Source organism: Gopherus evgoodei, chromosome 2 (assembly GCF_007399415.2).
Source record: "Gopherus evgoodei ecotype Sinaloan lineage chromosome 2, rGopEvg1_v1.p, whole genome shotgun sequence".
Taxonomy (NCBI): domain Eukaryota; kingdom Metazoa; phylum Chordata; order Testudines; family Testudinidae; genus Gopherus; species Gopherus evgoodei.
This window is the reverse complement of record NC_044323.1, coordinates 12,186,723-12,203,736: the sequence shown is the minus strand read 5'-3', so window position 1 is coordinate 12,203,736 and position 17,014 is coordinate 12,186,723.

The following is a 17,014-nucleotide window of genomic DNA, read 5'->3' as shown; positions in this document are numbered from 1 at the left end:
ATTGGCCTGTTAGGTCAATTAGAGTTTAAACATAGAGGGACTTTTGCTCATCTGAGGCCTAAACAGGGAGATTCCATATCCTTATTGCCTTTTACCTTTTAAGTTACTTAGGGTTATGCTTTGTGACACCAACAGTTTTGTTAGTTGTCTGCTCTCTGCCTCAAGTGATTTCTCCCTAAATTGGCTGCCCCCAAGGATATAACAAGTGGCTACGATGGATGGGATTCTGGTGCTGCTCCAGTAACAGAAGGAAGTAGAAGTCAAGGTAAAAAAAACAAACAAACAAAACACTGCTTGTTTGCACTGACTGTGAAAGTGAAACTAAAAATCATGGCTACTCTGACCAGGCCACTGGAACCTTTTGATGAGAATATAGAGCAGTGGCATGTGTATACTGAGCGTTTTGAGCTTTTTGTTATTGCAAATGACATTACAGAAGCGAAGAAGGTGCCAATATTCTTAAGTGTTGTAGGAGCTAAAACATACTCCCTGCTACGCAGCTTACTACACCCTGTTAAGCCTGAGACTAAATCTTACAGTGACATTATGGAAATCCTGGGGTCTCATTTTTCCCCAAAACCACTGGTAATTGCTGAAATATATAGGTTCCACAAAAGAGACCAAAAAGAAGATGAAACAGTTGTACAATTTGTAGCAATTTTAAAAAAGCTAGCCAAACACTGTGAATTTAAAGAGATGTTAAATGATGCCCTGCATGACAGGTTAGTGTGTGGCCTGTACAGTGAAGCTATATGGAAGCACCTACTTACAGAGGCTCAGCTTACATTACAGAAGGCGGTTGATATTGCTGTCTCCATGGAACTGGCTACAAGGGAGGCGCAATACATCGGTGCATCCCCTAGGATGCAAAAAGTGTCATAAGAACCTACCCACAAAACTGTGCCATGTTAAGAATGCTATCGCTGTGGTAAGCCGGGTCACCAGGCATCAGAATGCTGGTGTAAGGACCTGGTGTGTCGACACTGTGGCAAAAAGGGACACATTGAGTGTGCCTGTAAACAAAAGAAAAAGAGGCCTGTGGTCTGGCTGACAAAAAGAGGACCCCTGCACACCCTAGAGCAGACCCAGGATGATCAAGGTGACACCTCATCGCAATTGGAAGTGCCACTGCATGTCTTGTCTTTGGCAGTGGGTAGTGGGCTCACATGAATACTGAATCCCGTTGTTGGATGGCAAACCTATACGCATGGAACTGGACACAGGTGCAGCCGTCTCGCTGGTCTCCGAGACTGTGTATAAAGAAAAGCTACAGCATCTTCTGCTTAAGGCAACAAAAACTGTTCTGAAGACATATACGGGAGAAGCTGTGCCCATGTTGGGCACTATTGATGTTAAAGTGGAGCTCAATGGACAGGCTGCTAAATTGCCACTGTTTGTGGTGAGAGGTAACTACCCAGCCTTAATGGGTAGGTCTTGGCTTGGGAAGATTCAGCTGAACTGGGCAGAAGCGCACTGGATGACTAAAGAAGAAACCAGTCTAACCCCTATACTAAGGAAACATGCTGCTGTTTTTGGAGATGATTTGGGAAGTATGAAGGGAATCACTGTGCCATTGAACATTAAACCTGACAGTCCACCAAAATATATGAAAGCCCGAACTGTGCCATATGCCATCAGGCCAAAAGTTGAAGCAGACCTGGAGCGCCTGGTCACCAATGGAGTCCTAATACCAGTTACCCATAGCTCATGGGCCACTCCTATCGTCCCAATAGTGAAGAAAGATGGCTCTCTCCGGATTTGCGGTGATTTTAAAGTCACTGTCAACCCAGTGTTGTGTGCAGAGCAATACCCACTTCCCCGCATCGATGACCTCTTCGCAGGCCTGGCTGGCTGGAGGACAAAAGTTCAGTAAGATTGATCTGAGTCAAGCATATTTACAGATGCACGTTGATGAAAAGTCCCAAGAGCTGTTGACTATTGTGACTCATAAGGGGCTTTATCGATACTGTCGCCTACCCTTCGGAATAACGTCTGCTCCCACCCTGTTCCAGAGGGCTATGGACCAGTTCTTTAAAAGCAGCAAAGAATCCTGTGGCACCTTATAGACTAACAGACGTTTTGGAGTATGAGCTTTCGTGAGTGGGTATATATATGCAGGCAAGCTAGAGATAATGAGGTAGCTCAATCAGGGAGGATGAGGCTCTGTTCTAGCAGTTGAGGTGTGAAAACCAAGGGAGGAGAAACTGGTTTTATAATTGGCAAGCCATTCACAGTCTTTGTTTAATCCTGAGCTGATGGTGTCAAATTTGCAGATGAACTGAAGCTCAGCAGTTTCTCTTTGAAGTCTGGTCCTGAAGTTTTTTTGCTGCAGGATGGCCACCTTAAGGTCTGCTATAGTGTGGCCAGGGAGGTTGAAGTGTTCTCCTACAGGTTTTTGTATATTGCCATTCCTAATATCTGATTTGTGTCCATTTATCCTTTTCCATAGTGACTGCCCAGTTTGGCCGATGTACATAGCAGAGGGGCATTGCTGGCATATGATAGTGTATATTACATTGGTGGACGTGCAGGTGAATGACCAGATCTTGTGTGGCTTGTCAGGAGTTCAGTGTTATCTGGATGATATCCTGGTCACTGGAAGGAATGAAGAGGATCACTTAAAGAATGTACAGGCTACCCTACGAAGACTGGAAGAGTATGGCCTACGAGTTCGCAAAGACAAGTGTGAATTCTTCAAGCCCTCTGTTGAATATTTGGGACACATCATTTATTCCGCAGGTCTTCATAAGGCCCTTGCAAAAGTTAAAGCTATTGTGGAGGCTCCCCCACCTCAAAATGTAAGCCAGCTGCGCTCGTTTCTAGGACTACTGAACTATTATGGAAAGCTCATCTCACAGTTAGCCACACTGCTAAAAACACTTCATGAGCTCCTTGGGCAGAACAAGGCCTGGAAGTGGACTGAAGCTTGTGATGTTGCATTTAACAAAGCAAAGGATGCATTGCTAAATTCTGAAGTTCTAAGGCATTTTGATCCATCCTTACCCCTACAATTGGCCTGCGATGCCTCCCCTTATGGAGTGGGAGCAGTCGTGTGACACATTATGCCTTCGGGAGAAGAGAGACCTATTGCTTCTGCTTCACGCACTCTAAGCAAAGCAGAAACTAACTACGCCCAAATCGAACGTGAGGCATTAGGAATTGTTTTTGGAATTCCGAAGTTTCATCAGTACCTGTTTGGGCGAAAGTTTACTCTTCCCACAGACCATCGACCTCTGACGTCAATTTTTGGACCCTACACAGGCATTATTCCATTAGCTGCTAGTCGTATGCAACGTTGGACATTGTTACTTTCAGCACACACATATGAAATAAAATATCGGAAATCCACTCTGCACGGCAATGCTGATGGCCTCTCAAGGTTGCCTTTGCCGGTCAAACATCAAGATAGTGCCCAAAAGGAAATCTTCTACTTTGAACAGGTAGAGAATACACGCTACTCAGATAAAGAAGGCAACTCGCGTTGACCCAGTATTGTCCCAAGTTATGGACCTGGTGACGCATGGAAAAGCTCGACAAACCTCTCCAGTCTCACCCAACCTTGTTACCTACATGTCCAGGAGGACGGAGTTATCGGTCCAATCTGGTTGTTTGTTGTGGGGGAGACGTGTCATTATTCCACCACCACTGAGATCACAGATATTAAAACAGCTACATTCCGGTCACTGTGGAATAGTGCGCATGAAGGAAATTGCATGAAGCTATTTTTGGTGGTCTGGACTGGACAGTGCTATTGAAGAGAAGGCAAAACTTGTATGTCATATCAGGATGTGAGGAATGCACCCCAGTGGGCGCCCCTATATCCATGGGACTGGCCTGAAAACCTGTGGCAACATATTCACATTGACTTCGCTGGCCCCCTTGAAGGAAGCATGTTCTTGGCGGCAGTAGATGCCCATTCTAAATGGCCAGAAGTCTCTATAATGCAGTCCACTACTGCAGAGAGTACTATCCAAAAACTACGGGGACTCTTTAGTTGTTTCGGTCTGCCAGAACAACTTGTGAGCGACAACGGACCGCAGTTCATCTCTCAGGAGTTTCAGAATTTTATGAAGGCAAATGGGATACACCACATCACGTCAGCACCATATCATCCATCCACCAATGGATTAGCTGAAAGATTTGTGCAGACAATGAAACACGCTTTGAAATCAGCAAGGGGACAACACTCCATTCAAAAGCGTCTGGATACCTTCTTACTTTCCTACAGAAACACACCTCATGCTACGACCCAGGCATCCCCGGCCTTTCTAATGATGGGACGACAGCTGCGCAGTTGCTTTGATCTGCTGAAACCTTCTGAACCCCGACAACTTGTGCAACATCAGCAGCAATATCAAGTCATCAGATGGGCACCCAGAGCAAAAGACCGAACCTTTAGCCCAGGACAGCCAGTTTTGGCTCGGAATTATACTTCCAGAGCTAAATGGGTCCCTGCCACAATCATCACTCAAACAGGATCTGTTTCCTACACAGTCCGGACTGCAGAAAATCTTACTTGGCGGCAACATGTATATCAGCTGTTGCCAGGTCATGTCAGTCCTCAGGACACATCTGCAGTTGAGTGGTCTGACTTCACCTCTTCTGGTGAGACACCAAATCATGAATCACCTGTTTCTGACTGTTCTCCTCCATTACTGCCGGCGGCTCAGATACCTCTTTGTCCAGCACGAGCTGATACCACCTCCTCACCTGTTCGTGCTGCGGACCATGAGCCCATGGTACTTTCAGGTGCAACAACACCAGGAGTTCGCCATAATCCGCCTAGAGACAGAAGGCCTCCTCATCGGCTGGATCTTTAGCTAGAGCAAACCCACGGTTATGGGGCAAAATATTCCCCAGGGTTTAGCCGGGAATGGAGGCAGTCTACCCTCCTTCTCTAGTCTAGTGTGTGTTTTATCTAGGGGATGTTCTTATTGGGGGGGAAGAATATGTTGTGTATTTGGTTGTCATGGTTTTTGTTCCTATGGCAACTGAGTTAGATTATTAGGGGATAGCCTACCCTGCTTCGGCCGATTAGGTGAGCTCTGTGTGTGTAAATAAAAGGTAGTTTTGTTAGTTGTCTGCTCTCTGCCTCAAGTGATTTCTTCCTAAACCGGCTGCCCCTAAGGATATAACAAAAACTGCCTTGGGCATGCCTGGACTATTAATAACAGTTTGGCTGCTTGCTGCTGTGACTTTTCTGAAAAATCAATTGAATTAATGTGATCAGAGGAAACACATTAAAGGGAAATCTATACTGCACACTCCCCTTGGTAGCATGTAGAGTACATACACTACTTGTATGAATAGCATTGTAGACAATGAAATACTGCTTAGGCAAGCAGGTAAGGACATGCCTGAACTCTGTGGGGAAAGTACACCATTTGCCCAAGCAGTGCCTTCCCAGTCTACATTGCTACTTTTTAGGTTGCAGGTAAAGGCTCCAGCAGTGGGGGAAAAGAGACTTTCACTGACATGTGTAGCTACACACCAAAAGCAGGACCCAGCCTGCTCTTCACTACAGCATACAGCTCCGCATATGCTACATCCTGCCGCCAGTGGCATGCAGTGAACATGCAGTCACAAAAGATCTGTGACCCAAGAAATCAGAAATGCATCAGCGATTGATCCTGGGCTCTCACCCCTTTTGGAGCAGAAGCAAAAAGATTTTCTGTTTTCTCTGGTCACATGCAGGACTACCATGGCGAACACCCACTTGTTGAAAAAAAAAACTGCTTGAATAACCTTGTCCTTTCTTGTCCATTTGTGGTTGCCAACAAATTATCTGCTGAGGTGATCTACTGGAACATTCTACAGCTGCCTTGAGTATGATCCCATAATATATGCAAATATGTATCACCTCCTGACACAGGGGTGTGGATCTTGCCCCACTCTGCTTATTCAGGTAAAACATGGCAGTCATATTATCTGGTATGACCTGTATGGTAAGATCCTGGATGGTTGGTAGAAAGTCTTGCGATCTTGATCAATGGCCCTTAGATATAGGCTCCTCATGTGAAGAGTGGATTCCTAAGCTGTCCACAACCACTATGTTCAAACCATGCCCACATGAGCTCTCCAGCCCCGTGTGGATGCATCTGTCACCAGAGTTTTTGACAGAAGCTGAGGAGAAAAGGGAATCCCTTTGCCGGTGTTTACTGAATCCGCTCACCACCTTGACAATTACAGTACTAGAGGAAGAACATAAACCAGTATGTCCAAGTGATGCTTGTTTGTTTGATACATAGACTTCAGCTAGCCCTGTACACAACAGAGGTGAAGGCTGGCATGCTGAGTCATGAAGATACAGGATGCCATATGGCTCAGCGATTTGAGACATGATCTCACAGTTGTTCTTTGGTATACCTGTGGATTGTTGCAGAGGTTGTGCACAACTTGAAATCTTTCTGGAGGCTGATAAGTCATTGCTATCATCAAGTCTAGAATGGTCCTGATGAATTCTATCTTTTGTGTAGAAGATAGTACTGATTTGTCTCTGACTAGTCTCAGACCAAGGCAAGTAAAAAGTAGCTGAGGTTGATGGATACAGTCCACAACAGTTAATTGGAATTAGCCAGTCAGCAAAATATGGAAACACTGGGATTCCCCTCTTCCTGAGGTAAGCAGTCATTACCATCAGACACTTTGTGAATACTCTGGGAACTGATGATAGCCAGTACTCTGTATTGGCAGTGGACAGTCACAACGGTTTTAGACAGCTCAGGAATCCACTCTTAACAGAAGCATCCTCACATACTTTCTGTGGGCCAGGTGGATTGCAATGTGAAAATAGGTGTCCCATAGGTCAAGAGCACTGTAACAATTCTTCAGATCTGTTATGAGAGAATTAAACTTGACATTACTGCCATCAGCCATTTTATGTGTCTAGCCACTGTTAGCTGAAAACCAGTTATCACATAGCTAGGAATAATTGTGAGTACTCTGAGAGGCAAGGCCAAACAGCTGCATGATTGCAGTTTTGCTACTCAGAATGGGAGGATGGGACAGAGAGATAATGAACCACGAGAATGGAAGGGAATGTTTGGTTTTAAGTGCCCTGACTCATATGTTTTATTGTTGTTATGACTAAAAATGCTTTGATGATAAGAGATAATGAGAACTTTGGTGAAGTTAGGAGAATTGGTGACCCACTAGGAGTTACTATGGTGAGTTATGTGCTTTGTTTAAGTTAGCTATAAAAGATTAAGTAAAAGAATACAGTTTGAGGGAGCTTGTCTTCGAGCAAAGACTGACATCCTCTACCCAGCAACTGAACGGAAGGAGGGCACCTGGAAGCCTGACTGTTGATCACTAGAAACCATCTCAGACTTTGGGTAACTATAATTTGGGATGATCTAAACCTATTGCTATGGCATGTGTGTGTGTGTGCTTAAGACTCAATAAAGAAGGAACTTTGGGTGAAAGCACTCCTGTTTGTACCAATCATTTATCAAACATAAGAAATGTGTCCCCACTGATTTATTCCTGACACTGCCTGGAGAAAACAAATTAAGTTACCACAGTTTGGGTTCTGAAAACACCGGGTAACAGACCTGGGGATGGGGAAAATGGAAGCAAGAGACACCATCCTGAACTTTAGTTTTTTGATGCAAATGTTTAGTTGTCTTTGGTCCAAGATAGGCCTTACGCCCCCTCTCTTTTTGAGAAAGTAACTGGAATAAAACCCTTTTCCTGAAGGGGAACCTCCTCTGCTGCTTTGGACAGTGAACACAGGTTGAATCTCTTGACATAGTAAACTCTCATGAGATGGCTCCCTGAATACTAATAGAAAAGGTAGATAAGGGTGTAGTAGAGCCTGGAATTGAATGTTGTATCCCAGTTCTACATCTAGACACCCAATTGCCAGTGGTAATGTTCCAGAAACTGCAGAAGCGGCACAACCTGTTCCCAAAAGGGAGGAGATGGAATGGGAAGATCTGATCTTGTATCGAGTGAGCAGTCAAACTTACAGCCTGAATGTTGATTGAAAATGATGGATCTGGTTGCAGGAATGTGCAGACCCAAAAATGGCTCAACTGGACATGCTGATGGGCTATGAGCACTTTTGGTTAAATGCTGTGGGATGGACTGACAAGATCTCCCACAATACTCCATAAACCAAAACCTAGGGCAGCTACAGCTAATAAAGGCACTCAGAAACCTGTGATACACCCCCATAACTAACAAGATCTGATTCAAGTCTGTGTAGTGAAATATGGACACATCAGTGTGGATTACTCCTGGGGGAACTCTGCGCCAAAAAATTAAAAATTCTGCATCAAAAAATTAAAAATTCTGCAAATTTAATTTGTCAAAAAATGCAATATAATCACACCAATTTCAATTTGTTTTGGTAAGTTATTTAAACTACAATACAGAAAAAAGTCACAATAACTATTCAGCCTTTCCTAAACACATGAAAGTTAAGTTACAAACACTTGGTAACTAATACCCTGTATTCCAGTTATAATCCTGGATTTTCATTTAAATTACATTACTGAACACCATACAGAAAAAAAAGTAGAATGTCATTTTAAACATGTTTTACCTGAATAAGCAGAGTGGGGCAAGATCCACACCCCTGTGTCAGGAGGTGATACATATTTGCATATATTATGAAAGTCATACAGTTTTGCTAATCATTGTCGTGGATCTAGCTGGGTACTTTGGGAAGTGCTTGGTTGTGATTGTCCTGTTGTTTTATTGACTGGTTGGTAAATGTTTTATTTGCCCTTGAAAGTCTTTTTTTTTTAAATGGGTAAGTAAAAATCTAACCCCATTGTGCCACTTTGGCACAGGAAAAAAGTGAGAAAACACATAGATCTTTCTAGCTGATTCCCTTACTGTCATGTATAGGTTTCAGAGTGGTAGCCGTGTTAGTCTGTATCAGCAAAAAGAACAGGAGTACCTGTGGCACCTTAGAGACTAACAAATTTATTTGAGCATAAACTTTCTTCTGCTCAAATAAATTTGTTAGTCTCTAAGGTGCCACAAGTACTCCTTGTTCTTTTTGTCATTTATAAGGCTTTACATCACTCCGGCAATGTAGGGGCCTTAAAACTTTTACAGGTTTTTATGCTTCTGGGGAAACTGACTGAGAATGGGAACAATTAACTAACAATAAGATCATAAACAATATTACTATGCTACATTCTGCATGGGTGCCAAATTCTGTCAGGAGTTGTGGATATGAGGCTTGCGTAGCAATGCAACTGTGGATGTTCAAGCATGAGCTGGAAAAAACAGGTCTGTAGGCATGGGTCCCAGTAGACTTGGGTAGACCAGGCAGGGGTGGGCAAACTTTTTGGCCCGAGGGCCACATTGGACTTGCAAAACTGTATGGAGGGCCAGGTAGGGAAGGTTGTTCCTCCCCAAACAGCCTAACCCCCGTCCCCTATCCGACCCCTCTCATTTCCCTCCCCATGACTGCCCCCCTCAGAACTCCCAACCCATCCAACCCCCCCTTCTCCTCCCTAACTGCCCCCTCCCTGGACCTCACCCCCATCCCCTGCTTCCAGTCCCCTGACTGCTCTGACCCCTATCCACACCTCCACCCCTTGACAGGCCCCCTGGAACCGCATGCCTATCCAACCTCCCCTGTTTCCTATCCCCGACCCCTATCCACACCCCTGCCCCCTGAGAGCCCCCCCCGGGACTCCCACACTTATCCAACCCGTTCCCCATCCCCTGACTGCCCCCAAGAACCTCCACCCCATCCAACCACCCCCTGCTCCTGTTCCCTGACCACCCTCTGGGACCCCCTGCCCCTTATCGAACCCCCCTGCCCCAGCCCCCTTACCATGCTGCTCAGAGCAGCATGTCTGGCAGCCGCACCGCCTGGTCGAAGCCAGACACACTGTCGTGCTGCTCAGCAGGAGCACGCACCCCGCCACCCAGAGTGCTGCCCACGTAGCAGCGTGACTGTGGGGGAGAGGTACAGTGGGGGAGGGGCCAGGGGCTAGCCTCCCTGTCCGGGAGCTCAAGGGCCGTATGTAGCCCGCGGACTGTAGTTTTCTCACCTCTGCCCTAAGATGTGTGCCCTGAACTATCTCTACTGGGATATCTAAAGTAGAAACCACTCTTCTCATGAAGTGTTGGCATAATTTATAGTCATGCGAAGTGGATGAAGATGATTCTGGCAAACAGCCTTATCTGGAGACGAAGAAATGTTGGTAGCGATAGGTTGTCCATCTTCCTGTAACTCCTCGTCTAACAGAGCAACGGTGATGACACACTGTAGCATTTGTAGAGATGGAAGGTCCTTAAAATGGTGAGGGGAGAGAGACTGATCTGGGGGATCTGGAGTGTGACACTGAAACAGTCTTTGTAGAATGAGGGATGCCAAGGTGCTAATGGGCCAAGGGTAATGGTAGGAATATGAAGCTGGAGGCCAAAGAAGAGGATAGCATGGACCTGTGCGTTTGGTATCCAGATCCAGCTCTAACATCCCTTCCTGTGAAAGAGGATGTGAGTACCTTGAGCCAGCTGATCTTGTTGGACAGATTTCCCTGATGCCCCCCAATTTTGAGGAGGAAAAAGTGTACTTTTTAGGCATACCAAGGGCTTTACCCATAGGTGTTCTTGGTACTTGGACAGACGTGTCTTGTGGGTAATGAGGATGGAACCAGTATTGAGGCGACTACCACAGTGCCAGTTGTGGCTATTTTAATGATGCCAGCAGAGGAGAGTCCAACATCAATGATACCAACAAGTTTTTAGTAGCCATATAAGCTCTGAGGGCTTGTCTATACAAATACTTAGTTCACATCATGCTGGGGTGTAAATCTATCCCACATTAGTCTGCTGCACACCAGATGTCTGTATGGACACTGTTACTGCACACTAAAAGTTCTTTAGTGCACTTTGAACTATCCCTCTTTGAAATGAGAATAGATTAAAGCACACTAAAAGTCTGTGGTTCTGACAGAAGTGGAAGTCAGGGCACTCTGTGAAGAGGAGTAATGAGATAAATCTGCTCCAGGCACGTCAGGATCAGAGGTCAGGCACATTGAGCTTTCCGTTAGGAACATGTTGAGTCAAGACTCTCTAACTGACTATGTTTAGAGAATAACTTGCAAATAGCACATAGGTTGGTGATGTGCCTTTCACAAAGGCAATGGAGTATGCCCATAATTCAAGAGCATTAGTATCTCACAGGAAAGGCAGTTCTTAAAACCAGAGGATGTGTGTTCAGTCATCATGACTGAAGTGGTACAAAGAGTATGTGAAAGTAGAATGAATTATATTGTAATTATATAGTGAAAATAGAAAGGATTAAAGAAATACTGTCTGTACCTTTAAGCAAAAATTGTTGGAATGCTGCAATTCAGGTGTCAGGAATACAGACATTAACATAGAATAATTGCATCGTTTAAGGGCAATTGGTGAAGTATTAGCCTTAGATCAATAAGAGTTAGTAAGGAAGTAGTATATGCATGCTGTGCCCCAGGTGAATTTTACTGTATTGCTTTCTTTGTCCCTTTGTCTAATTCCCGCTCTTTTTATCTGTATAAGTAAGACTGTTTGGGCCTTGCATGGCCACTCACATTATCTGGGTGCTATTGGTGGAGCGCTGAGCTAATAAAACACAGTGGTCTGACAAATTGTGAGTCCTGATTCTAACTTTGACAATTTGGAGGTTCCACCGAGATGGCAAGTGTCTTCACTGGGGCTGTGTGATTCCTGACGGTTTTTTGTAGGACGACCGTGGCAGCCGGCACCTGGGCATTTGGCCCGAGCAGTCCTCCACTAGAACAGAAAGGTGCACGACCACAGTGAAGTCTACGCCATCGAACCTGTTGGTTCCCACTCTGTTCCAGCAAGGATCCCGGGATCTGACATCAGGAATCTGGTCAGGTAATTATTTCTGTGTTTTGTCCAGACTGAGGACTGTCCTGTCTCTGTGTCTATCCATCCTCCCTGTGGAGTGTGTGAGTGTGGATGCCGTCTCCGTCCGGGAATCGGCCGACCAAGGGGCTCCTGTCCCCGCGGTCTGAGTGAGTGAAATCTGCACAATAGCAGCTGCATCGCACCTTGGATAAAAACCCTTGATGTGAAAGCAAGGGTGACTGAGGCAGTAGCCTATGGGCTCCTTTTGTGTGTTGCACTGGGCTGCTTTTTGGCAGAGGGACGCTCTGCCACCATTTACACTGATTCCCGCTATGCTTTTGGGGTTGTACATGACTTTGGCACCCTCTGGCAAGCTCGGGGTTTCCTTACCTCTGCCGGTACCCCTATTAAATACGGCCCCTATGTCGCTGCTCTCCTGTATGCAGTTTTACTTCCCTCTGCCCTGGCTATGGTTAAGTGCCCTGGCCACTCGATGGTGGATACTGATGTTGCTAAGGGTAACGCATTTGCTGATGCCTCTGCTAAACATGCTGCTGCCACAGAACCTTCCCCGGATGCATTTCTAGGTTCCCTCTCTGTTTCTATACCACCGCCGTCCCTCACTGACCTCACCCTGCTCCAGGACTCTGCCCCAGAAACCAAAAAAGACTCCCGGGTTGCCCAGGGTTGCTCTCTACATCCTGATTTCTTTTGGCGTTCGCCCACTGGTGCCTTTGTGGCCCCCTTTTCATTCTACCCATCGCTGGGTGCCCTGCTACACTGTGTTTCGCATGTCAGAAAGGAGGGGATGGTCTCTGCTCTAAATAGGGCGGGATGGTGGGCTCCCCATTTCAGCTCTTTTGCAGCCCGCCACTGTGCCGCCTGTACCACTTGCCAAAGCCACAATATTGGTAAACCTGTAAAAGTGGCTCAGGGATTCCGGGGCTTGCCCCAAGCACCCTTCTTGCATTGGCAACTTGATTTTGTACAAATGCCTAAGTGTCAACGATATGAATTTATTTTGGTTATGGTATGTTTATTTTCTGGTTGGATGGAAGCCTTTCCTTGTCGCAAGGCTGACTCACTGTCCGTTGCTAAATGTTTGTTAAACCATACTATGCCTGCCAAGGGAATTCCTGCCACTTTGTCCAGTGACCGAGGTACACACTTTACCGGACAAATTGTCCAACAACTGGATCGTATATTACATGTCACACACCAAATGCACTGTCCCTACCACCCACAAAGCGCAGGTGCTGTGGAAAGGCGAAACAGTGTTCTTAAGAATAAGCTTGCTAAAATTTGTGACTCCATGAGGTTAAGCTGGCCAGCAGCTTTACCACTAGCTTTTATGGAAATGTGATCCACTCCATCCCAAAGGCATAAACTGAGTCCTTTTGAAATCGTTATGGGATGCCCTATGCGAACTGTGGCTACCATTACTCCAGTCCCAGACTTGAACTTGACTCACAGTACGCTCCTTCACTATTGCAAGGGATTAATGCAAGCTGTAAGTCACTTCCATTCACAGGTTCGAGCCGCCTGGCTGATGGAACCCACCTCTGACGCCTGTCACAACTTTGAACCAGGTGACTGGGTCTACGTACGGCACCATCATCGAAGACACGCCTTGGAACCTCGATGGAAGGGTCCTCATCAGGTACTACTTACTACCCAGACAGCTGTTAAACTATCTGGCATCGCAGCGTGGATACATGCTTCACAGTGTAAAAAGACACCCTCCCCGGTGAACCAATCAACACCTCAGAACTGCGCAGTCAGTTTTGACTCCAGAAGAAGACATAGAGGAACAGCCTTTAATATCTTACAGTCTACGCTCTCATAAGGGTTGCCAGAAGCAGACAACTACATAAAGCAAGGCCCAAGAAGCAGCAGTGGTGAGCCTAGCGCCTGCTGCCTGGTGGACATAAAACCATGACTGCGGTTTCCTCAGTTGAGGTTGTCAGAACCAGAAGGGCCCTGCCTCCAACATGCACCTCTGGTGGCGCCTGTTCCTCGGCTGCTGGTGTCTTAAGGTCTGGGGAGCCCACAATGACAATTCTTTTATCCAGCAGCAAGTGTGGATAGCTCAGACCCTTAATATTTCCAAATGCTGGGTCTGCAGCCACATCCCAGCCCACTCTCAAGCTGGTGTTCCTGTCCTGGCTATCCCACTGAATTCCCCAGACCTTACTGGAGGACCTGGTCCATTTAACAAAACATGGAACAGCAATGACACTTGGGAAGCAGTGGGAATAAATGTATCTAAATGGATAAGTGTGGTGGAGGGAAAAGGCCATTGGTGTTGGGTGTGTAATGGGACAGGACTGGATCTGGGAAAAAGCCATTGCCTTCAGCATATTGTGGCAAATGGTGTATGGGATTATTCAAACAAAACTAAAGAGTGGCGAGCTGGGTATGGGGATATGAATTTTTTCTCAGCCTGGGATCAAACAGAAAAATCAATCTCATGTTCCCTCTACAGTAAAAATAATACAATCTTCCAATGCCATACAAACACTACCACTCCTCAAAAGGAGGATTACCGCGTTCCCTTTGGAGGATATTACTCCTCATTTGTAGATACCTATGTAACAAATGGATGCAATCGACCCTTCCCGGCCTTAATAGGCCATCATTGGGTTTGTGGAACCAAAGCTTATACTGTATTACCAGCTAACTGGTGAGGTATCTGTTATCCCGCCCAACTCTTCCCACAATTCCGAGTACTAGAGTCCCTCCCACGAGAACACCTCCGTAATTTCAGGCGAAAAAGAAGGGACTTACCAGATGCCCAATGGTATATAAATAACATAAGCCCCTTAACCTGGGGAGAGGCCATTGGCAATTTCTTTATCCCACTTGGGGGAGTAATACACCATGCAAAGAGACTCTTGAGGTTATAAGCAGTAGTTGAAATAATGGCAAATGAAACCAGAGAAAGTTTACAAACCCTGGCCAAAGAAACAAGGGCGATCCGACAGGTGGCCCTCCAAAACCGTCAAGCATTGGACATAGTGCTGGCGGCCAAAGAAGGGACATGTGCTCTCATTGGAAAAGAATGTTGTGTGTTTATACCTGACAATACCAATGAGGTAATAGATCATGCTAGCCACTTAGAACAAATCGCATATCTTCCCCATGAAGAGCCGAGTTCTTTATGGAAGTGGCTATGTAATCTGTTCAATTTCTCTGGCATAGGAAACTGGTTGTTTCAGGGAGCCCTAACTATCCTGTTTGGAATCTTAGTGATTTTTGTATGCTTTCAGTTAATCTCCTGTTGTATCCAGAATTGTGTCACTCAGGTGACTGCCCCAAAACAGAGTGCTAATATGATGATTTTGAATATCACTGATGAACAAAAAGATAAGGAACGGTTAATTTGTGGAACCCAGTCCAAATTTGGTCATGGCGTACGCTTGACCAAAAGGAAGGATTGTGAAAGTAGAATGAATTATATTGTAATTATATAGTGAAAATAGAAAGGATTAAAGAAATACTGTCTGTACCTTTAAACAAAAATTGTTGGAATGCTGCAATTCAGGTGTCAGGAATATAGACATTAACATAGAACAATTGCACCATTTAAGGGCAATTGGTGAAGTATTTGCCTTAGATCGATGAGTTAGTAAGGAAGTAGGATATGCATACTGTGCTCCAGGTGAATTTTACTGTATTGCTTTCTTTGTCCCTTTGTCTAATTCCCGCTCTTTTTATCTGTATAAGTAAGACTGTTTGGGCCTTGCATGGCCACTCACATTATCTGGGTGCTATTGGCGGAGCGCTGCGCTAATAAAACAGAGTGATCTGACAAATTGTGAGTCCTGATTCTAACTTTGACAAGTACTTCCCTGCTAAAGGGCAAATAAAGATAGTTTCCCTTGAAATCCTATACAATTCCCAAAACTGACCTAACTACTGAATTAACTACTTACCGTAATTGCTAACTATTTAAACTAATCTACATAAGAAAACAACAAAAAAATCGAGAAACAAGGCATCACTGTGAATTTCTACTTCTAGCCACGGGTGCTGAGAAGTAACTGAGGACAGTTGGATGGCCCTGCCTTCTATACCCTCAGACAGAGGCATAAGGACTATCAGCAAATGTACTGTTTCATCAGGTATTACTGACCAAAGGTCTCTGGCTCAAGTACCTTGGGTGCACATGTGGACAAGCACTCAAAGAAGAAACAAATTCCATAACACAGCATCATAGTGACCCCCTACATGCATCATCAGCAAGGCTGAATCTTTATATCCACCACCCAGACATCTGCCACTTGCGCTAATGAAGTAACTGATGATAGTAGTAGTAGACCAGTCCTACAGGGCTGGACTCAGCGATTGTGGTTTTCCATTCCAGACTGTGGATGGGAGGGTGCTTTAGTGGCAACAGACTCTTCCATTCATTTCACCCAAGCTTGACCCCTTTTAGCCCCACCCCCTCCAACCAGTCCCTGTCCAATCCTGTGTCTATACCACCATTGGCTCCTCATGCAGTTCCATTCTGATCACCTAATCAGCATCAATCTCACCTCCTCAGACTTCTGATCCCAATCCTAGTCTTCTTGTCCAATAAATCTTAATCTTGCCCCTTGAGACTTCCCATCAAAGCCTCAGTCTCTCACCCTCTCCCACTCAGAGTGTCTTTATCCAGTCATCCCTAGCTACAACCCCAACCCATTGGCTCCTCATCCTCAGTCTCCTTGCATTAGTCCAAATTCCTCTCCCTACTCTCCTACTTGTCCCTCTCTCCCCACCACCAGCCTACAGTCATCCACCACTCTGCCCACATTCTCCATCCTTATTGGCTCCCAGTTCCACTCTGACTCCCTGAACTTCTCATCAATCTCAATGCCCTAGCCTTCCCCAGCTTCTTGTCCAAATCTTTTGGGCCAGTCAGTCCCAGTTCTCCTCCAGCACACTGGCTCCTCAAATCTGTCTCCCCACCCCTCATTCCCTCACCTCACTGGTTCCCAGTGTCAGTCTCCCACCCCAGGCTCCTAATTCAGTTTCAATTTCCACTCTACCCACTGGCTCCCTGTCTTCTCCCTGACCCCATTTTCATTCCTGGCTCTCAGATCTAGTCTCCTTGCCTAGCCAGTCCTACTCCCTTAGGCTCCCTACTCCCCAGCACTCTCCTGAAACTCCCTAGGTCTGGCTCTTATCCCTTCTGTATTTG